General features: G+C 41.9%; 1 pseudogene; it reads left to right on the top strand.

Moving 5' to 3' along the window:
- The first annotated feature begins 7,017 nt into the window (after window positions 1-7,017).
- Window positions 7,018-8,423, top strand: LOC105491765 (SWI/SNF-related matrix-associated actin-dependent regulator of chromatin subfamily E member 1 pseudogene; annotated as a pseudogene).
- Window positions 8,424-22,703: the final 14,280 nt, after the last annotated feature.

Below are 22,703 nucleotides of genomic sequence, written 5' to 3'. Positions count from 1 at the left end.
TCTAGAGAGGTATAATGAGGCATGTCCAACCCCTTCTTCTTTCATGGCCTGAACTAGATTTTCAGATGACTCTGGCATGTCCTTGACTGAGAGGAGGGGTCCATTCAGATGGTTGGGGTCCTTCAAATTTTATTTTTGGTTTAGACTATTAATTTTTTTCTTTTTTTTTTTTTTTTCTGAGACAAGGTCTTGCACTGCTGAGCAGGCTGGAGTGCAGTGGCGTGATCTTGGCTCACTGCAGCCTCCGCCTCCTGGGTTCAAGTGATTCTTGTGCCTCAGCTTCCCAAGTAGCTGGGATTACAGGCGTGTGCCACCATGCCTGGCTAATTTTTGTATTTTTTGTAGAGGGGAGGTTTTGCCACATTGGCCAGGTTGGTCTCGAACCTCTGGCCTCGAGTGATGCACCTCAGCCTCCCAAAGTGCTGGGATTACAGGTGTAAGCCACTGCACACAGCCTACGCTATTAATGTTATATATATGTATGTATATATTTATGTATATAATAAAAAGAAAAACTACAAACATATAAGGTTGGTCCAACTTTGGTGTCATTAATTAAATATCTACTTCCTGTTCTTTAGGAGACAAAAATGCCATGCAGTGGTGTTTTTACATATCAATGAGGGCACAAACTGAGACAACTTCCCCAAACCTCATCCCCAGCTCAGAGGTGTATTTACATAATCTTATTCTAAACAAAGGACAAATGGGAAGTAGGCGAACAATTTGGTTCATGTTTCACCAAAGATATATTTTCTTCAGGTTAAAGGCAATCAGAGACTTCCAAATTATTGTGAGACAGCCAAGTATAAAGGGGTCCCAGGAGAAACTCCAACTGGCCTGCACACCGGGAGAATGGGGTGAGCCGTGGAAGTTCGCACCCTTTGCATGGGAGAGGAGTCTGGGATTCCAGCCTGTCCTCTCCTGTTCTGGGGTGGAACCTGGGATTCAATCTGTGATGGCGGAAACCAGCTAGGAAGCGAGAGGCCCCCATTTCCCTTTTTTTCCTTTTCACCCAATAAATTCCATTTTTCTTACCTTTCAAAGTGTCTGTGAGCCTAATTTCTCATGGCCATGTGACAAGAACCTGGCTTTTACCTGAACTAAGAAGCCCTACAACAATTGTAAATACCTGTTAATCCACCAATTACATGTAGGCACAATATGGATCTTTGGAAATCAGATAAGAATGATTTTAATGTGAAATAATGACAGCAAAATAGTTTAGAAACCATGATGGCGAGGCCTCATTGATGCATACATCTGCTGGGGACCGAGCATATGGTTAGCGCCTGGTACATATGTAAAAACTGCAATTACGGCTTCTTAGTAAGATAATTGATTCTGAGTAAACGTTTGAGTTTTCCTGGTTGTCTTAATTTTTTGTGTGTGTAATTGAGCTTTTGCTGTTTGTTTGGCTGGTTGGTTGGTTGGTTCGTTTTTCATGACAGACATTTAGGAAGAGAAAAGCCTACCAAAAAAAACAAGCAAAAGCCTACAAAAGATTGTGTTTGCAATATAACTAAATATAGTAATATTACTAGTAAGACCAGGAAAATACACAAAACTTAATGGAAAACAGGGACAATAACAACACACTTAAAGGACTATTTGAGGCTACTCGTTCCCTGATAAATGTGATAATAGCAAATGAGCATGCATATTAGAATAAAATTGTGTTTCTATCTTATATATTTAGCATTCACCAATTTTATTCCATCGCAGGCCATTGTCTACATAGTGACAGATAGAATATTCCATGAAGAGAAGGACTAGAAAGTGGGTTTTATTTTTTTGATAATTATAATAAATTATCAACTTTAAAGCACTGAACCGAAGATTTAAAATGTAAGTTTAAATTCCATTCTCAAGAAGGAACATGGGGATCATTTTAAAAGCTTGTCCTCTGCAGGAAAGGCCTCAGAAGAACAGAGACTGAAGTCTCTACACAGATTGAATAGCATTTTGATCGCTATTTCAGGTACAACCACCACTTCAGTATCTGCATGTGAACTTCCCATGGGCCGTTTCCATTCCCAGACCATCTTGAACCTCTCACCCATCACCAATCAGGTCTCCCATGGCCACACCACAATATGTGCACAGGGGATGTGAAATCATTTAAAATTCAGACTAAAAGAGTTTAGTCAGTCAAATCCATTGAGTGGGAAGAAATCCATTAAATTTAATTTAAAGTATATTATAGTTTATCCACTATTTTGGGAGAATTCTATTATTGCTTGCTTCTAATAGCAAAGTTAATGAAGAATTGATTGCTGTTTCAATGAGATCCCTCTGCACACAAACATTTACTAAGAACTCACCTAAATTGCAGCTCATTTTTAATGTGGAACAAAAAACTTGGCTTGTGCCTATGTATCTCATAACGGGTCATTCTAGAATGATTCTAACAATACATTTCAGTAAACTGTATTATACTTAGACCACCAGCAGAAATCTGGGATAATTGGGTCGTTGAAGAATAAACACTAAAGGCAGGACAAGGGGTCAATCATGGAGCAAGAACTTCATTCAGGAAACTGGGGTAATGTCCAGATTTCTTCAAAGGCTGCATTGGGGAGACTGTTTAACATTAACACAGAATTCTCCAGTTGGCTGGAGAGCAGCTGGGAGAGGTCTCTGTAAGAGTAAGAAGCCTGCTTTCTATTTATTTATTTTTGGGGGCAGGCATGCCTTCTTCAAACAAAAAGAAAGCCTAGGCATGCAGAACCTGGATCTCATACAGACAGGGTCTCATTCTGTTGCCCAGGTTGGAGTGCAGTGGTGCGATCACGGCTCACTGCAGCCTGGACCTCTGGGCTCAATGGATCCTCCCACCTCAGCCTCCTGAGTAGTTGGGACTACAGGTGCCAGCCACCAAGCCTGGCAAAATGATAGAGACAGGATTTCACCATGTTGACCAGGCTGATCTCTAACTCCCGGACTCAGGTGATCCACCAGCCTCCCAAAGTGCTGGGATTACAGGCTTGAGCCACTATGCCTGGCCTGAATATCATTTTACATTGTTTATTATTATTATTACTATTATTATTGAGACAGAGTCTCGCTCTGTTGCCCAGGTTGGAGTTCAGTGGTGTGATCTCAGCTCACTGCAACCTCCACCTCCCGGTTTCAAGTGATTCTCCTGCCTCAGCCTCCTGAATAGCTGGGATTACAGGTGCATGCCACCATGTCAAACTAATTTTTGTATTTTTGGTTGAGATGGGAGTTTCTCCATGTTGGCCAGACTGGTCTCCAACTCCTGGCCTCAAGTGTTCTGCCCGCCTTGGCCTCCCAAAGTGCTGGGATTACGGGCATGAGGCACCGCAACCCGGCCCTATATTGTTATTATACTGTTGATGGCAGCAGTGGGCCATCTGGTGTGCCGCTGCCATCACGCTAGCCACTGCAGGGAGGGTGCAGGGAGGACGCAGACAGCCTGCACCCCTCTACCCCCCATTCCTCCACCCCTCCACCCCACTGCAAACCCCCCACCCCCAGCCTGCCACCCTGGGGGCCGCCACAGTGGGGCCTGCCCAAGTCGCCCGCCTGGTGAGGGGGAGCTCCAGGCCAACCCTGAGCACCAGGACCACAGCAGGAGCTTTCAGCAGTATCACCCTACACCAGATGCTGGTCCAGGCCCAGTGAGGACCTGGAGCCCCTGCCCCAGGCTTCGAGGGGGCGCTGCCGGTTGCTGGTGAGAGGCACTGGGAACCAGGGACAAGCAGGAACTCTGCCCCTTACAAGTTGGTGGGGCGGGACCTCCCCAGGTACAACTGCAGCTACCTAGGCTACAGCTGCAACTTCAGCATCTCTGTGTTCTTGGGAGCCGGGAGTAGGCAGGAGCTCTGCCTTCCTGGGCGGGGCTACAGCCGCCCAATCTTGGCTGTGGATCAGGGCCTCCAGCTCCACACAACAGGCAGGAGCCCCACCCCACCCCACTGAAAACTGGGGCTGCAGCGCAAGGTATCCTGCAGGCTTGGGAGTCCTGGAAAGGACCCCCCATGCCCTTGCAGACTCAGAGGTGTCTGCTCCCACTGCCTAGCATCTCCCCACTCGCAGGGCCTGCTCTGATCTTGAAGGCACACAAGCCAGGCCAGGTGTGCGTAGGCTTGGGCCAGTGCTGATATGCCATCCCTCTGCCACCTCGGCCCCCTCTGGATTTTGGGAGCTGAGGAGCACAGGAGGGGAAGCTGAGGGTGGCTGGGTGGTGGCCTGCAGGTGCCCTTTGGTGCCAGCACCCTGCCATGGATGGCCGAGGGAGGCAGACAGGCTCCTGGGCAGAAGGGGGCTGATTCTCAGTAAGGCCCAACTTCAGGCCAGGGAGTGCCTAAAGGCTGAGCACTGGGCTACCAGTTCACGAACTGGAGTGGGGACTTGTGGTGCCTCCTTTGGGCTGCCCATGGCCACCCATGGACCAATTGGCTGGCACTTCCTCCCCTCTGAGGTCCATAAAAGCCTCGGGCTCAGCCAGAGCAGGGCAGAGGGCAGAAGATGGAGAGACAACAGGAGGACCAGCTGCAAAGAGGAGCTACCCTCTCTGCTGAGCGCTTCAGAGGCCTGCAGAGATGTGTGCACGGCCTGCGGAGAGGAGCCACCCTTTCCAGGGCCTCCTCTCTGCCACCCTTTCCAGGGCCTTCTCTCTGCTGAGAGCTGAATATTCAATAGGAGGACTTGCCTGCAGAAAGGAGTTATCCACTGCGAGTCTCCTCTGAACTGTTCTAACACTAAATAAAACTCCTCTTCGTCTTCTTCACCCTTCACTTGTCTGCGTACCTCATTCTTCCTGGATGCAGGACAAGAACTCAGGCAAAAGTGCCACCAGCCACAGAGGTTTCCAGGAAGAAAACTGACACCCCAGAGATCCTGTAACATTGCTATTTTCTTCCACTGTGGCCTAAGCTGATTTTCAATGACAATGACCCTGATATACTGTTGAGTGGTTTGAATGACAGATGTAATCAGAACTATGCTCTGTAGATTTTGCCATCAAATGTGCATGAGGGACTTATTTCCTATCAGATTAGGCACATATTTTATATAAGATTCATGCTACCTGAATGATCCAAGTAAAGTGAGTAATGCAAATATTATTGGCACAACATTGTCATTTAAGCAACAAAAATTTACTATCAAGTACTATATATTGCATATATCAAATATCCCATATATCTTAGTCTGAGTTCCTCAAAATAAGAGACAAAGCTCACATGCAGAGTGTATTTGAAAAAATGGAGCCAGTGGGCATGAATGTCAGCAGGGGCAGTGAAACAGGGAAGGAAGGAAGACCATAAGATGAGTACTGATTGCTATCACTGAGGAGCCTTTACAAATGTTTTCCAGGGCCAGCACGGTGGGTCACGCCTGGAATCCCAGCACTCTGGAAGGCCGAGACAGGTGACTCACCTGAGGTCAGAAGTTTGAGACCAGCCTGGCTAACATGGTGAAACCGGCCAAGGTGGATGGATCACCTGAGGTCAGGAGTTCGAGCCAGCCTGGCCAACATGGTAAAACCCTGTCTCTACTAAAAATACAAAAATTAGCTGGGCATGGTGGTGCACACCTGTAATCCCAGACACTTGGAAGGCTGAGGCAGGAGAATCACTTGAACCTGGGAGGTGGAGGTTGCAGTGAGCTGAGATTGTGCCATTGCACTCCAGCCTGGATGACAAGAGCGAGACTGTCTCAAAAATAAATAAATAAAATAAAAATAAAAATGTTTTCCAGGAGGCCAGGTGTGAAGGTTCACTCCTGTAATCCCAGCACTTTGAAAGCCAAGGTGGGCAGAGCAGTGAGCCGAGATCACACCACTGTACCTCAGCCTGGATGAGACTTTGTCTCAAAAAAAAAAAAAAAAAGTGTCCTGCTATCACTGTGCTTTAGAATTGATTGCCACAATTTGAATTTGAATATTAATCTAATTCTGATTAAATACCTTTTAATTAATATCTTATAGAGTTGTTTAGATTTACTGAGCACAACCTCATTAATACATGTGAAAATGTGTCCGGAATTAGTTCCTTCCAGTGGGTTCTTGGTCTCACTGACTTCAAAAATGAAGCCGCGGACCCTTGCAGTGAGTGTTACAGTTCTTAAAGATGGTGTGTCCGGAGTTTGATCCTTCAGATGTTCAGATGTGTCCAGAGTTTCTTCCTGCCAGTGGGTTCATGGTCTTGCTCACTTCAGCAGTGAAGCCGCAGACCTTTGCAGTGAGTGTTACAGCTCTTAAAGGTGGTGCATCCAGAGTTGTTTGTTCCTCCCTCCTGGTAGGTTCGTGGTCTCACTGACTTCAGGAGTGAAGCTGCAGACCTTGGCAGTGAGCGTTACAGCTCATAAAGGTAGTGTGGACCCAAAGAGTGAGCGGCAGCAAGATTTATTGTGAAAAGTGAAAGAATAAAGATTCCACAGCATGGAAGGGGACTGGAGTGGGTTGCCATGAGTGGCCAGCTTTTATTCCCTTATTTGGCCCCACCCACATCCTGCTGATTAGTCCATTTTACAGAGCGCTGATTGGTCCATTTTACAGAGTGTTGATTGGGCTGTTTTTACAGAGTGCTGATTGGTGCGTTTACATACCTTTAGTTAGACACAGAGTGCTGATTGGTGCGTTTTTACAGAGTGCTGATTGGTGCGTTTACAAACCTTTAACTAGGCACAGAGGGCTGATTGGTGCATTTTTACAGAGTGCTGACTGGTGCATTTACAAACCTTTAGCTAGACACAGAGTGCTGATTGGTGTGTTTACAATCCTTTGGCTAGACAGAAAAGTTCTCCAAGTCCCCTCCTGACCCAGACGCCCAGCTGGCTTCGCCTTTCGAAAGCACAGTAAGATCTCACAAATTCAGACTGCATTAACCACCAGGATTCATGGACTGAGAGTAAATTTACATTTGTATTACCTTTTTTTTTTTTTTAACGGTCTGCTTAGAAATTAAGCATGTAAAGGGAAGTGAAGCCAGAGTTGCAGACACTTTTTCTGCCCACGGTGTCTCGGATTCATTCTTAAGGAACTGAGAACTTAATCTTCCAAAATGTCAAAAAAGACCATCTTATGCCCCACCTCCCACCCCAGCTCCTGCAACACAAATGCCCAGCACACCAGGGTGTGCGGGATACAGTCCATACAGTCATCTTGCCAACAACAACTACAGCCTGGGAGGAAACCCGGCCACCAACAGCTGGGTTACGGCATCCTCTGCTATTACGATTCCAAACCCTGAAAGTCACCAGAAAAGCTGCTGATGCCCTACATGAGGTACAGCAGAAAGGTCTGGGACCAAGTAAATTTTCCAACCCTGACCTAAAGTTGTGTGAGATTGGCTAGATTATTGGTGGCATCCGGCAAGATCTTGCTGATGAAAAACAAGAATATTTAAGTGAATACAAAGCAGAAAAGATAGAGTACAATGAATCTATGAAGGCCTATCGTAATTCCCCCATGTACCTTGCTTACATAAATGCAAAAAGTCATGCAGCAGGGAGAAAGTCAGCAGAGACAGTCTCGCTTGGAGAAAGGAGAACCATACATGTGCATTGAGCCTGCCCAAGATCCGGATGATTATGATGATGGCTTTTCAAGCATCCAGTCACCGCCCGTTTCCAGAGGAACCACTGCCTCATTAGTGAAATCCTTAGTGGGAGTGTGGTGCCAGACGTTTGGTCAGTTGTCAGAACAGCTAGAATGCAGGTCCTCAAACGACAGGTCCAACGACAGGTCTAGTCCTTAATGGTTCATCAGTGAAAACCAGAAGCTGAAATTCTTCAAATAGAGGAAAGACACCAGGAGAAAAAGAGGAAATTCCTGGAAAGCATAGATTCACTTAACAATGAACTTAAAAGGTTATGCTGTCTGAAAGTAGAAGTGGATATGGAGAAAATTGCAGCTGAGATTGCACAGGCAGAGGAACCGGCCCACAAAGGGCAAGAGGAAAGGGAGAAGGAGGCAGCAGAGCAAGCTGAGTGCAGTCAGAGCAACATCCTTCCTGAGGAATAACAAGCAGCCAACAAAGGCGAGGAGAAGAAAGATGACGACAACATTCCAATGGAGACAGAGGAGACACAGCTTGAAGAAATAACAGAGAGCCAACAGAATGGTGAAGAAGGCACGTCTACTCCTGAGGATAAGGAGAGTGGCAGGAGGGGTCGACAGTATGGCAGAGGAAGGAACCAGTGACAGTAACACTGGCTCAGAGAGCAACAGCACTACAGGGGAGGAGCCACCAACAGATTCCATACCAGAAGATGAGAAAAAAGAATCAATGTTGCCTTGTTTTATGTGTTCTAAATACTTTTTTAAATGAAAAAAATTTTTTTGGTTTAAAAAAAAAAAAGAAATTAAGCATGTAGGTGAGGCGCAGTGGCTCACTCCTGTAATCCCAACACTTTGGGAGGCCGAGGTGGGTGGACCACTTGAGGTCAGGAATTCAAGACTATCCCGGCCAACATGGTGAAACCCTGTCTCTACTAAAAATACAAAAATTATCTGGGCATGGTGGCGCACGCCTGTAGTCCCAGCTACTTGGGAGGCTAAGCAGGAGAATTGCTTGAACCCGGGCAGTGGAAGTTACAGTGACTCAAGATCGTGCCACTGCACTCTGGCCTGAGTGACAAAATAAGAGAAAGAAAGAAAGAAAGAAAGAAAGAAAGAGAGAAAGAAAGAGAGAAAGAAAGAGAGAGAGAGAGAGAAAGAGAGAAAGAAAGAAAGAAAGAAAGAAAGAAAGAAAGAAAGAAAGAAAGAAAGAAAGAAAGAAAGAAAGAAAGAAAGAAAGAAAGAAAGAAAGAAAGAAGAGAAAGAGCAAGCAGGGAGGGAGGGAGGGAGGGAAGGAAGAAAGGAGGGAGGGAGGGGGAGGAAGGAAAAATTCGAGAAATGAAGCATGTAAAACCTGGCTCCAAATAGTATTTTAAAATATTTATATCTATCATTAGCTAAATACAATTATATCTTGGCAGTTATCTCTAAAACTGGCCATAATATGAGCTGGCTACAGTAGCTGGTAATCCCAGCTACTCAGGTGGCTGAGTATGGGAGGATTGCTTGAGCCCAAGAGCGGGAGACCAGCCTGGGAAAAATAGTGAGACCCCGTCTTTGAAAAAAAAAAACAAAAACTAAAACTGGCCTTAATAAACATTCAATACTCATTTGCTGAAGGAATTAACATTTTAAATTGTAGTTACAGCGCAACTTAATAATTAAGGAGGGGGTCTTCTCTGATCCTCTACTAGCTTGATTCTAGTCATTGTGTATACTTTACATTTATTAAAGTATGTTTTAGAGAATAATTCTGTAAATCAAATGTTCCTCTACATCTAAATGCCTCCAGGCAGTCTGAATTTATGATGCTTCTTTTGGTAAAAATGCGGAAAATGTAAGCATAGAACAATAAGATTCTACTGAATATTTCACAAGTAGTTACAATAGACTTCTTATACCTTTAAGTCTCTTCAGATTGAGATTGTATGTTTCATCTGGCTAACGTCTTTTAATCTACATACCTTCTTTTAACATCGGAGATACTTATATACTATAAAATGCACCCATTCTGAAGCAGGACGTTTTCCTGACCCTTTCACTGGCAGGAACTGGAGTGCCCAGATGCTAGAACTAGCTGACTGCTTCAGTGCTGGCAGGGGTGGACTCTACTCACTGGGTACCACTGCATTCCACCTCTCACAGGAGGGGGAGCTGAAAAGGGGACAAATGGGAAGGTGATCTTCCCCTGGAGGCTGGCCGTCCCTGGCCTGACTCCTCTCCGAAGCTATGCTATCAAACTCTCCCTCTGAAGTCAGGAACTGCTTCTCTCCAACGTCCAACTGTAGTCTCTGATATCCAGCTGCTTCTCTTTTCTGCTGGCTGAATTCTGGGGTTTTTATAGGTATAGGATGGGTGGACAGGGTGGGCCATGGGTGCTTTTGGAAAAGGCAACATTTGAGCAGGAAAACAGGAATGTAAGTTCTCACTTTGGGCCATGGCATTAGGCTTTTTGGCTTGAGGGTGGGGCCATTGCCAGGCACCTGCCCTCTTCTTCCTAGAATTTCCCTGCCTCCTGTCTCTATCAATTCTAAGTATACAATTCAATGAATTTTATTATATTTACAGAGTTGTGTACCACAATCCCAAGCTAATTTTGGGACATTTCCATTACCCAAAAAAGAAACCTCATGTCCATTTACAGTTATCCCCATTGCCAACCCTAGGCACCACTAAACTTTCTGACTTTATATATTTGCCTTTCTTAGACGTTTAATATAATAAACATAATGCTTTAAGGATCATCCATGTTGTTAACTTGTGTCTTTTAAAACCAACATACATGGTGATTCTGAATGATATCTCCTAATCATCTCATTTCAATTTCAAGGCAAAATTTCTGCCATGTACAAAGTTAAATAAAGTTGTTTAAAGAATTTATAGAATCAGGTACACAAAACTAAAATGGATATTCCTAATAAAAAATAATCTGTCATTTTTTCTTTATTTTATTTTTATTTTTTTGAGGCAGAGTTTTGCTCTTTTGCCTAGGCTGGAATGCAATGGCTTGATCTCGGCTCACTGCAACCTCCAACCCCAGTGTTCAAGCCATCCTCCTGCCTCAGCCTCCTGAGTAGCTGAGATAATAAGCACCCACCACCATGTCCAGCTAATTTTTGTATTTTTAGTAGAGATGGGTTTTTGCTATATTTGCCAGGCTGGTCTCAAACTCCTGACCTCAGGTGATCCACCCACCTCAGCCTCCTAAAGTGCTGGGATTACAGGCGTGAGCCACTGCTCCCAGCCTTTTTTCTATCTTTAATTATTTGCCAATAAGAAAAACAGGCTCAACATGCTAAAATACTGAAAATACAGAACTGCAGAAAAGGGTAGTTTAAGTGATTATCCTGCCTCAGCCTCCCAAGCAGCTGAGACTGCAGGTGCAGGCCACCTCACCCAGCTGATTTTCTATTTTTCGGCGGAGACAGGGTTTCACCATGTTGGCCAGGCTGGTCTCAAAGTGCTGACCTCAGTGATCCAGCCACCTCAGCCTCCCAAAGTGATTACAGGTGTGAGTCATTGCACCTGGCCAAAAAGTGTAAAAATGTATCTTAATTTTACAATAAAATAAAGCTATGCTTAATACCTCAATTCCTTCTATTCTTGCATTTACTGTTAAGACGATTTTCTCAACTTTCAAATCACTTGAAAAGTTGTAATACTAGGATAAACAGCTTATACTCTTCACCTAGATTCACCAATTATTAATATATTACTACATTTATTTTTTCTCTGTGTAGCCCTCTCTTTCTGTCTGACTGACACACACGTACGCACGCACACACACTCACACTCTCTTGAGAGTTGGTCTCATGACCCTTTAATCCTACAGCTTTCAATATGTATTTCCTAAGAATGATAGCATTCTTTCCCATAATCACAATACTCTGATCACACTTGAGGAATTTAACATTGATACAATCCTATTATCTAATATAAAGTCCACATTCAAATTTTCCCAATTAGTGTTCTCTTTTAAAAAACTTTTTCTTTAATTTTTTTAAATTTAAATTTTTTTTAAAAAAAATGGGGTCTTGTTATGTTGCCCAGCCACCGTGGCTGGCCTTGTTTGCTGGTCTTGAACCCCTGGCCCCAAGAGATCCTCCCACCCCAGCCTTCCAAAACTGGGAAATACAGGTGTGAGCCACCACACCTGGGCTCCAATTCTGTTCTAGTCATGTCTTTTATAACTTAAAAAAAAAAAAAAATCCAGAGTCAATGGAAGAAAATCCATTGCATTTTGTTACATGTCCCTTTACTGTTCTTTAATCTAGAACAATCTCTGCTCTCTTTAGTTCTTTCCCTATACTGACAGTTTTAAAGATTGCAGGCCAGTTGTTTTGTAGTATGTCCCACAAGCTAGAATTTTTTTTTTTTTTTTTTTTTTTTTTTGAGACAGAGTCTCACACTGTTGCACAGGCTAGAGTGCAGTGGTGTGATCTTGGCTCACAGCAACCTCTGCCTCCTGGTTCCAGTGATTCTTCTGCTTCAGCCTCCCAAGCAGCTGGGACTACAGGGGCATGCCACCACATCTGGCTAATTTTTGTATTTTTAGCAGAGACAAGGTTTTACCATGTTGGCCAGGCTGGTCTCGAACTCCTGACCTTGTGATCTGCCTACCTCGGCCTCCCAAAGTGCTGGGATTACAGATGTGAGCCACTGTGCCTGGCCTTGTTTGTTCTTTATAATCAGATTCAGGTTAAATTTTTTTTGAGGAGGAGACTGCAGACAGGAATACTAGATATGTGCTGTTTTATCTTCTGAATGCTTAACCTCAGGGTGCACTCAGTCTTTTTTTTTTTAACATAATTATATATACATTTTAATTTTTACATGATTGGTATATTATATACAAATGTTTTTGCCCAACCTTTAAAAATAATCATTATAAAATTAGCCTGGCATGCTGGCATGCACCTGTAGTCTCAGCTACTCGGGAGGCTGAAGCAGGAGGATTTCTTGAGCTCAGGAGTTTGAGGCTGTAGTGAGCTATGATGGCACCAGCTTGGGCTGACAGATATTGGGATAAATCTTATTTGATTACAATGTTGTTATTGTTGTCGTCTGAGACAGGGTCTCACTCTGTCACCCAGGCTGGAATGCAGTGGTGCAATCATGGCTCACTGCAGCCTCAACCTCCCTGGGCTCAGGTGATCCTCCCACCTCAGCCTCTAGATTAGCTGGGATTACAAGCATATGCCACCGTGCCTGACTAATTTGTGTATTTTTTGTAGAGATGGGGTTTCACCATGTTGCCCAGGCTGGTCTCGAACTCCTAGGCTCAAGGGATCCTCCCACCTCGACCTCCCAAAATGCTGGGACTACAGGCATGAACCACTGCTCCTAGTCCTTGTAATGTATTTTTAATGCATTATTGAATATGATTTGTTAGTAAATTAGAAATTTTGCATCTAAATTCATAAGTGAAATTAGCCTATAATTTTCTTTCCACAAATTACCTTGTCTGGATTATTTCCCAAAAATAGCTTTTGGTTTTGTTGGTTATATCTATATTTTTATTATTTTTTCTATTTCGTTAATTTCCATTGCTAATTTTATTTTCTTCTTCTACTTTTATTTGTTTCTTATTAGCTTTTGAATTGCACATTTAGTTCAATTATTCTCAATCTGTCTTATATTTTGAATAAATTCATTTCTATTTATGCATTTCATTCTAATTGACACTAATTCCCATTATCTTTCTAGTTGTCCACAAGTTTTGATATGTTGTACACATAAAAATAGTTCATAATTTCCATTTTGATGTTCTCTTGAACCCATGAATTTTTTTAGAAGAGTATTTTTTCAGTTTGCTACCCCTAAATTCTGTTTTACAGACAAAGTAAATAAAGTCCAGGAAAATTAAATGTCTTGCTCAAAATTTTATAGCAAATTCATGGCCGGAAGATAAAGTCTCCTAATTACTATTTCACTCTGACTTTCCAATTTCTTAATTCATATTCTTCCCCTATCAGAAAACTTCTTGAAATTAAATCAAAATTGTCTTTAACTCATGACACACCTAGCATTCCACTTTTTATTAGCCCTATCTGTTACACATTTAAAAAATATTTGCCTAAGCCTTTTCCTAAATGTATCCAGACAGTTTTCTCCAGTCAGGATTTATAAATTTCTAGATATATCATTTGGCATAATCCTCAGTACATAATGCTTAGCACATAGGCTCTCAATAAAAAAATTACTGAGGAAATTTTTATTTGATGAATGTTTGAAGAACATTATCAGTGCCACCTAAGAGTTTTATTAAACATCAAATGACAAGTCCCGGGCTAGGAGGAATCTGTCTGGGTTGTCATAGAACTAGTCCAGTAGATTAATGATAAGGATGAAATGAGCAAAGGCAAGCAACGAGAACCACTGTTGAAATGGGCTGCAATTCCATGGTCAAATAAGTAAGGGGCAAGTAGAAATACATGAAATAATATAAATGAATTATAAATGACAATAAACAAACTTTCAAGAAACATTTACTACTATGAAAAGTAGGTTTTATTGTCCCTACTGTATAAATGGGGAAAGGGAACCCCAGACAGTGCGGGTCACTTACCCAGGTGATACAGAAGGAACAACCCTTGGGTTGGAATGCAGCTAATCGCAGCCCATAATCACCTTTGCAACCAGCCACAGTCTTCTCTTAGGGCCCTTACTTTAGCTCCTTCCTCCTAGCTCTAGCCCAGGTCTAGCCCTCCCCTCTGGCTGTGATTGGGAAATTGGAGATAGCTCTGAAGCAAAGGGAGAGGCTGGTGCTATCAGAATCAGTAGCCTAACAAAATTCTTTGCTAGAGGTTAAACTCATTGTTTTTTTCTTGTCCTTGAGAATACTTTTTTTTCTTTTCGAGACAGAGCCTACCTCTGTCACCCAGGCTGGAGTGCAATAGCATGATCTCGGCTCACTGCAACTTCTGCCTCCTGGGTTCAAGCGATTCTCCTGCCTCAGCCTCCCGACTAGCTGGGATTACAGGCGCCTGCCACCGCGCACAGCTAATTTTGTTGTATTTTTTTTAGTAGAGATGGGGTTTCACCATGTTCGCTATGTTGGTCTCAAACTCCTGGCCTTAAGTGATCCACCCGCCTCGGCCCCCCAAAGTGCTGGGATTTACAGACGTGAGCCACTGCACCCAGCCAACAATATTTTTTATTTTGGTGGAGAATGGAAGAATTGTCTAAGCAATGGACAGAATTGCCATCATCATACTGCTTACCTCATTAAAGCTGTTACCTCAGTAAAGCTGTTAATAAAAAGAGTCTAATGTCAGAAACTGCAATGTCATATTCAGAAAATTATACTTAGTGGCCATATGCAGTGGCTCACACTTGTAATCCCAGCATGTTGGGAGGCCAAGGCAAGAGGATCACTTGAGCCCGGGAGTCTGAGAACAGCCTGGGCAACAAAGGCAGACCCCGTCTCTATTAAAAAAAAAAATATATATATATATAGAGAGAGAGAGAGATATATATATAGATAATTACAGTGTGAGTATGAACTGCTTCATGCGTATTTTCTCTAGGCATCTTTTTTTTTAAAAAATATTATTTTTTAAAATGGAGTCTTGCTCTATTGCCCAGACTGGAGTGCAGTGGCATGATCTTGGCTTACCACAACCTCTACCTCCCGGATTCGAGTTATTCTCCTGCCTCAGCCTCCCAAGTAGCTGGGATTATAGGCACACACCACCACACCCAGCTAGTTTTTGTATTTTCAGTAGAGTTGGGGTTTTACCATGTTGGCCAGGCTGGTCTCGAACTCCTGACCTCAAGTGATCTGCCCACCTTGGCCTCCCAAAGTGCTGGGATTACAGGTGTGAGCCACTGCTTCCCGCCTCCCTAGGCATCTTTTAAAAATGTATAGGTTTCTGACCGGGCACCGTGGCTCACACCTGTAATCCCAGCACTTTGGGAGGCTGGTGGATCACGAGATCAGAAGTTCAAGACCAGCCTGGCCAACACGGTGAAATCCTATCTCTACTAAAAATACAAAAAATTAGCCAAGCATAGTGGTGGGCACCTGTAATCCCAGCTACTGGGGAGGCTGAGGCAGAGAATTGCTTGTACCCAGGAGGCAGAGGTTACAGTGAGCTGAGATCGCACCACTGCACTCCAGCCTGGACAGGGTGAGACTCCATCTCAAAAAATAGATGGATGGATGGATAGATAGATAGATAGATAGATAGATAGATAGATAGATAGATAGATAGACTGATTGATTTTCCTTTTATTATTTAATAAACAACATTAATTAGTCTTACCAATATAATTTGGTGTTGCAGCTGACATGGTGGCTCATGTCTGTAATCCCAGCATTTTGGGAGGCTAAGGTAGCGGGGTTGCTTGAAGAGTTTGAGACCAGCCTAGGTTACATAGCAAGACCCTGTCTCTATAAAAATAAATTGAGGCCGGGCGCGGTGGCTTACGCCTGTAATCCCAGCACTTTGGGAAGCCGAGGCAGGCGGATCACTAGGTCAGGAATTCTAGACCAGCTTGGCCAACGCGGTAAAAACCTGTCTCTACTAAAAATACAAAAATTAGCTGAGTGTGGTGGCGCACTCCAGCCTGGGAGACAGAGAGAGACTCTGTCTCAAAAAAAAAAAAAAAAAAAGTGTCTCCTGTTCACTTTGTCACTTAGAATATGGCTCTTTGCCACTAAATAATGTGGCATCTCTAGGTTAGAAAGACTCATGTACATATCTGTGTATGTGCCCGTGTGTGCACGTGTGTGTATGTGTGTGTGTGTGTGTGTCTGTATGCATTCCTTTTTCTTTTCCTTTTAACTCTGAAGACTTTATGCCATATTTTTCTTCCTGGGAAATGAGACAGAAGAACTGAATTCCTGTCATCTTGAAAGTTTTAATGACCATCCCATGTGGACATATGCAGTCTTAGCTGATGACTGTTGTAACTGTGTAGGCCCATAAGACTGAATAATTCATCAAATATTAAAGAGTCATTTCACAGAATGACCTTTTTTCCAGTCACTTTTCAATAGGATTGAAGCTTGAGCAGTGACAATAAAAGCAGAGGACTCTAAGGTTTCTTTACTGAAGGTTCATCTAACCTTTTGGGAGATCTGACACAATAACCTAAGTGATTTTACCCCAAGCTAAGTTTTCTCGCACTGAACAAAACTGACGTCATTTCCCATGCAAAGAAGCATAAAGACAAGACATTTTCAAGGGGCTATTTTATAAGCGCTAATATTTCGAGCTCAGTTCTTGTTCACTGTATCAGATTTCCCCAAATCCAGTCTCAGGCTCCTCACAGTTTTTGGATTAATACACTGAACGGCCAACTACAATTGAGATGGTACCTTTCTGATAATACATCACTCTTCTATAATCCTCCTTATCATCATGTCTAAATCAATTTAGTTTGGCACAACTTATGACTCCACCCACCCATGTCAGTATGTAAAATTATTATATTTCATATATGAGGGTGGAGAGATTAAGGACTGCTAAAAGAACAATAGTGAAGAATTTCACTACGTACTGTGGGTCCTTTTTATTTGTACTCATCACATTTGATGTTTGCATGTCACTAGTGGCATGATGCCTTTCATGTATGTGACTTGAGGGGCGGGTATTGGATCTGTACAACTGTGGGGCTGTGGGGTCATTTTCTAACTATCAAGATATGACCCAATAAAACCAGCACTTGCAGCAGGATTAGGACTCAATTCTAACTCAGCATTCTACCTTGAATTACTCAACTGCCAACACAGAACTGGTGAAACTGGGCTGTTCTGAAGGGCTGGCATGCTTGCAACTAGCTTCACATGGGGAGAAAGATCTATAACTTAGTTAAATTACAGTTGGTTTGCCGTTCTAAAACGTTTAGACATTTGGTTAAATTATGTTTATTACCGATATTCAAAGAATCTGATATGTGATGATGTGCTTTAGGTACAAGATCAGTTTGCATTCCTGGGCACACCAGATATTGACAGCAAGTCATTTTCTGTGGAAATGTTTGGTATTTAAAACATACAAAACTTTGCATAATAACAAGCTGAGTGCAGTGGTGGCCCATGCCAGCACTTTGAGAGGCTGAGGCAGGAGGATTGTTTGAGACTAGGAGTTTGACACTAGCTTGGAAAACATACAGAAACTCGATCTCTACAAAAAATAGAAAAAAAAAAGTTAGCCAGGCATGATGGCCCAGCTATTTGGGAGGCTGAGGTGGGAGAATCACTTGCGCCTGAAAAGTTGAGGCTGCAGTGAGCCGTGATCACATTACCGCACTCCAGCCTTGGCAACAAAGTGGGATTCTGTCTAAAAAAATAAATAAATAAAGTTTCTTTTTAACATCAATTATAATTCTTTTTATGACCAAAAAAAAAAAAAAAACTCGGTTTGAAACCAGACATTTTCCCAATATGCATAAGCATTCAATTATTTTCTCACATAAGCTTTGAGGTTGCTTCATTCTTTCTGGATAGTTTTGTATCTCATTTCCAGTACAGATGTTTATTGCCTTCAAGGCTTTCACAGATAATTTAATCCGTGGCAGTGAAAAGAAAGAATCCCACAGGGGTAAGTTGGTGGGGGGAAGGGAGGGACTAGCCAAGTTGAAGGAGTTTAATTTGAATAGAAAATTCTTTAGTCATGCCAAAGATGTAAAATTATTAAAGAAACGAAGATTGTAAAAACAGAGGCAAACCTCTGCCTTGCATTCTCTTTTCAATTCTAAACATTATTACATCAATCCTATAGTAGGTTAGCCTTGTAAAAGACTATTACCCTCATCTTTTTTTTTTTTTTTTAACTTTTATTTTAGGTTTGGGGTTACATGTGAAGGTTTGTTACATAGGTAACTGTGTGTCAATAATATGTTGTACATATTATTTCATCACCCAGGTATTAAGCCCAGTTCCCAATAGTTACCTTCTCTGCTCCTTTCCCTCCTCTCACCCTCCTGCTTCAAGTAGACCCCAGTGTTTTCTTCTTTGTGTTCATAAGCTCTTATCACTTAGCTACTACTTGTGAGAACATGCAGTATTTGGTTTTCTGTTCTTTCGTTAGTTTACTAAGGATAATAGCCTCCAGCTCCATCCATGTTCCCACAAAAGTCATGATCTCATTCTTTTTTATGGCTGCATAGTATTCTGTGGCGTATATGTACCACGTTTTCTTTATCCAATCTGTCATTGATGGGCATTTAGATTGATTCCCTGTCTTTGCTATTGTGAATAGTGCTGCAATGAACACTTTTGTGCCTGTGTCTTTATGGCAGAATGATTTATATTCCTCTGGGTATATACCTAGTAATGCAATTGCTGGGTTGAATGGTAGTTCTGCTTTTAACTCTTTGTACTCACATCTTTTGAAAGCTCTTTGCTACTTTACGGTGTAATTACATTTGCTCCTAGAGATGTACTAAGATGATTGAACACTAATTTGCACTTTGATTCAGATTTAAACTAGAATTGTTTGTCTCCAATAGCTACTATTTTAGGAAGTGAAAATATGTTTTTAATGGGTCTCATTCCAGGCCTTGATTTCAGCATTTATTTCCACTTATTTTCTTCTTCCTTGGCTGTATCAGAGTTCTTTGGCTGACAGCAATAATAGTTACTGCTGGCCAACTTAAGTAATAAGGGAATTCATTGGACAAATTGGGGAAACATCAAAGGATTGAGAAGACAGCCCTGGCAGCTCACGTGAGTCTCCAAAGCATGCACATCTAAACAACCCCATCTAGCACTAACGATGCCAATTCCAGGAAGAGAGTATTTGGTTTAACAGGGTCCTAGAGTCAGTTCCTCCTTCCTTGACTGGGAGAAGGCAGAGTATGTAAGAAACAGTCCCACAAGATTTATCCAGGTAGTAATTAGTAATTCTCAAATAGTAAGTGGGGAGGCTACTGCTGCAAGAAGGTGGACTGAAAGCTAGAAAGGCAAAAATAACCAAAAAAAATGAATGGGTACCATCCCCATCCCTTTTCCACTTCACTGTGCTTTCTCCTTTTGTATATCTCCTCTCTTCCTTTGTCTGTCTCTTTTTAAATCTCCCCTTTTCTTGCCTTTTAAAATTTATCTCAGTTGAGTTCTGTGGCTCACGCCTGTAACCTCAGCACTTTGGGAGGCCAAAGAGTAAGGACTGCTTGAGGCCAGGAGTTCAAGACCAGCCTGGGTAACGTAGTGAAATTCTGTCTCAATTTTTAAAAGTTAAATAAATAGAAATAGAATTTACCTGTTGTCTTGGTTGGAATTTTTGTCATTGCTCCAGCTTCTTTACTAGTAACTCTAATATCAAAATTGTATCACATAAACAACTGATCCTAATGGGCAATTGGTGTTGGCTAAATAGGCAAATGTCTACATAGCATATTATTTGAAGAAATATTCCTGAATTCATCCCTTCCAAACTACCAACTCATTCAATTGCCTGTCATTATGCCTACAATTTAATTGTTACAAATTCATTCCTTTGGTTAAAGCAACGAGACTTCAGGAATTTACCACTGAAAGATACTAATTCATTATTAATTTTTTTCCATCTTATAAAATCAGTCAACCTATGTTATCATAGGAAGCCAGGTATCAACCCACCTGCCCATGGGTGAGTGAAATTGTGGCAGAGTGAAATTAGCATTTTCTATGGAGGCAGAGCTCATAGGACTGACCTTAGATCTACTTCTTTCTGGTTGTGTGGGCTTGATGAAATTATTCATCTTCCTTCAGTTCCGTTTACCTCAGCTGTGAAATGGGGATAAAATTCTTATAACATTTGGTTGTGAAAAGTCAATAACATTGGCAGGGCACTGTGGCTCATGCATTTAGTCCCAGCTCTTTGGGAGGCTGAGGTGGGCAGATAGCTTGAGGCAAGGAATTTAAGACCAACCTGGGCAACATAACAAAACCCAGTCTCTACAAAAAATACAAAAATTAGCCAGGCATGGTGGTTCACTCCTGTAGATCCAGCTACCCAGGAGGCTGAGGTGAGAGGATCACCTGAGCCTTGGAAGTCAAGGCTGCAGTGAACCGAGAACATACCACTGCACTGCAGCCTGTGCAACAGATTGGGACCTTGTCTCAAAAAAAAAAAAAGTCAATAAAATAGTATTTACAAAGTAGTTACTATATTGTCTGGCACATAGAGGGTATTTGGTAAGTGTTAAAATTCCTTTTTTTAAACAAATATTTATTGAGCACATGTGGTTTCCCTCTATGCTATGCTACACAGTAGGAATAAAATGGGAACAGACATACTTCCTACCTTCTTGGAGGTTTACATTGTCAGGGGAAAGACACACATTAGTCAAATCTAATGTAGACAATATTGGTATCAAAAGACATATTAATTAGAGGTTCACAAATGGTCACACTCACACTACATAAGTTAAATATATATATGAATTAATTAAGGGAAATATTCACATTCTGCAGATGCCAGGTGAACTCACTGGAGAAATATGATTGGTAACTCCGGGTGTTCAGGGGAAATTGTCCCATCTCTCACTCAGTCAAAGAGGATTTCACTAAAGAGATAATATTTCTATATTTGTGTAAGGAAGAGAAGAGAGATTGGCTTCCTTGGTAGAGAAGTTTCAATTGTAGGAATTTGCATGGAGAATCTTTGGGAAATTGAAATAGTGCATTTGAACGAGGTGGGTAGTGAATGAATGAGTCTATGAGCAGTAGTTGAGGAGGTCAAGATCAAGGAAAAAGACACTAAGAAACTCCAATTTCAGAAAACCATGCTTAGGGTTTGTGGAACAGATTGCTAGTTGCATACCAGTATCTGATTTCTCCTTTAATAAAAGTATGCCAATTTTTTAGCTAGGCACAATGCACTCCTCCAAAAGACTACATTTCCCAGCTGCCCTTGCAGCTAGATGAATCCATGTGACTAAGTTTTAGGTAAAGAGAATGAAAGCAGAGGAGGCATGTAGTACTTGTGAAAGGTCTCCTAAAATGTAGGAGCACCCTTTTACTTCCCTCTTTCTTCTTACTGCTACCTAGCGGGAGCTTTAGCAGCCATCTTAGACCACAGATGGCCTGCCATGTACAGTAAAGCAGAGAGATAGAAAGAGCCTGGATTCCCAATACATGCTGCTTTCATATCAGCCTTGAATTATCAATCTCTGGATTTCTTCCCTGTAAGCAAAAAGTACCTTTTCTAGTTGAAGCCACTATTTGGGGGATCTTTATTTTTTAAAGTAGTCAAATTTAATCATATTGATTATATTGCTTTGAAAATAATCTAAATGCTATAAACATATCACATGTTCTCTTTAGGAGTTTATATTGTATTGATCCTTAGATTTATAGAAAGCCACTCGAGAGTCTTAAAAGGAGAGACTGTCGTATTTATTGTTATATCCTTCCACCAAGGCATAGTGTAGGCAACCAACAATATTTATTGGTGAAGAACTGCTCTATGTTCACACAAACTGGCTTGCTAAATATAAATGAAAAGGAATAGAATTTCCTTTAATTTGCAGAAGACATTAAGAGAATTTTTGCCATCCTGGCTAACACGGTGAAACCCCGTCTCTACTAAAAATACAAGAAAATTAGCCGGGCGAGGTGGTGGGCGCCTGTAGTCCCAGCTACTCGGGAGGCTGAGGCAGGAGAATGGCGTGAACCCGGGGGGGCGGAGCTTGCAGTGAGCCGAGATCGCGCCACTGCACTCCAGCCTGGGGCACAGAGCAAGACTCCCTCTCAAAAAAAAAAAAAAAGAGAATTTTTGGATGCTAAGACACTTGGAGATCTCTTAACCAACTACAAGTTGCCAAAATTCAGGTATTTCTACAAGGCAATATTGGTTACTATATTTTTGTTTATTTGTTCAACACTTACTGAGTGTTTGCAATAATCAAAGCACTGTTCTAAGTGTCAGATACAGCCAAATAAAAGTCATCTTTACAGGGAAGCATATATTCAAATAGAGTGAGGCAAATCAAAACTAATTTATACATATAAAAATAATATATATATTTATACATATTATAAATATATTTATATTTATACATTTATATATTTTATATAAATGTATATATTATACATTTATATTATACATATTATATATTTATACATATTATAAGAGCTGGAGCTGGAACACAGAGGCTCTTCTGGACCATTGTAATATGTGTATGTGTGTGTCTATATATCCTGGCTGACAGAGCAAGACTTCATCTTAAAAAGAAAATAAAA

This window comes from Macaca nemestrina, chromosome 16, assembly GCF_043159975.1.
Source record: "Macaca nemestrina isolate mMacNem1 chromosome 16, mMacNem.hap1, whole genome shotgun sequence".
NCBI lineage: Eukaryota > Metazoa > Chordata > Mammalia > Primates > Cercopithecidae > Macaca > Macaca nemestrina.
The sequence above is the reverse complement of the archived record's forward strand: the minus strand, read 5'-3'. Positions and strand labels throughout refer to the sequence as shown.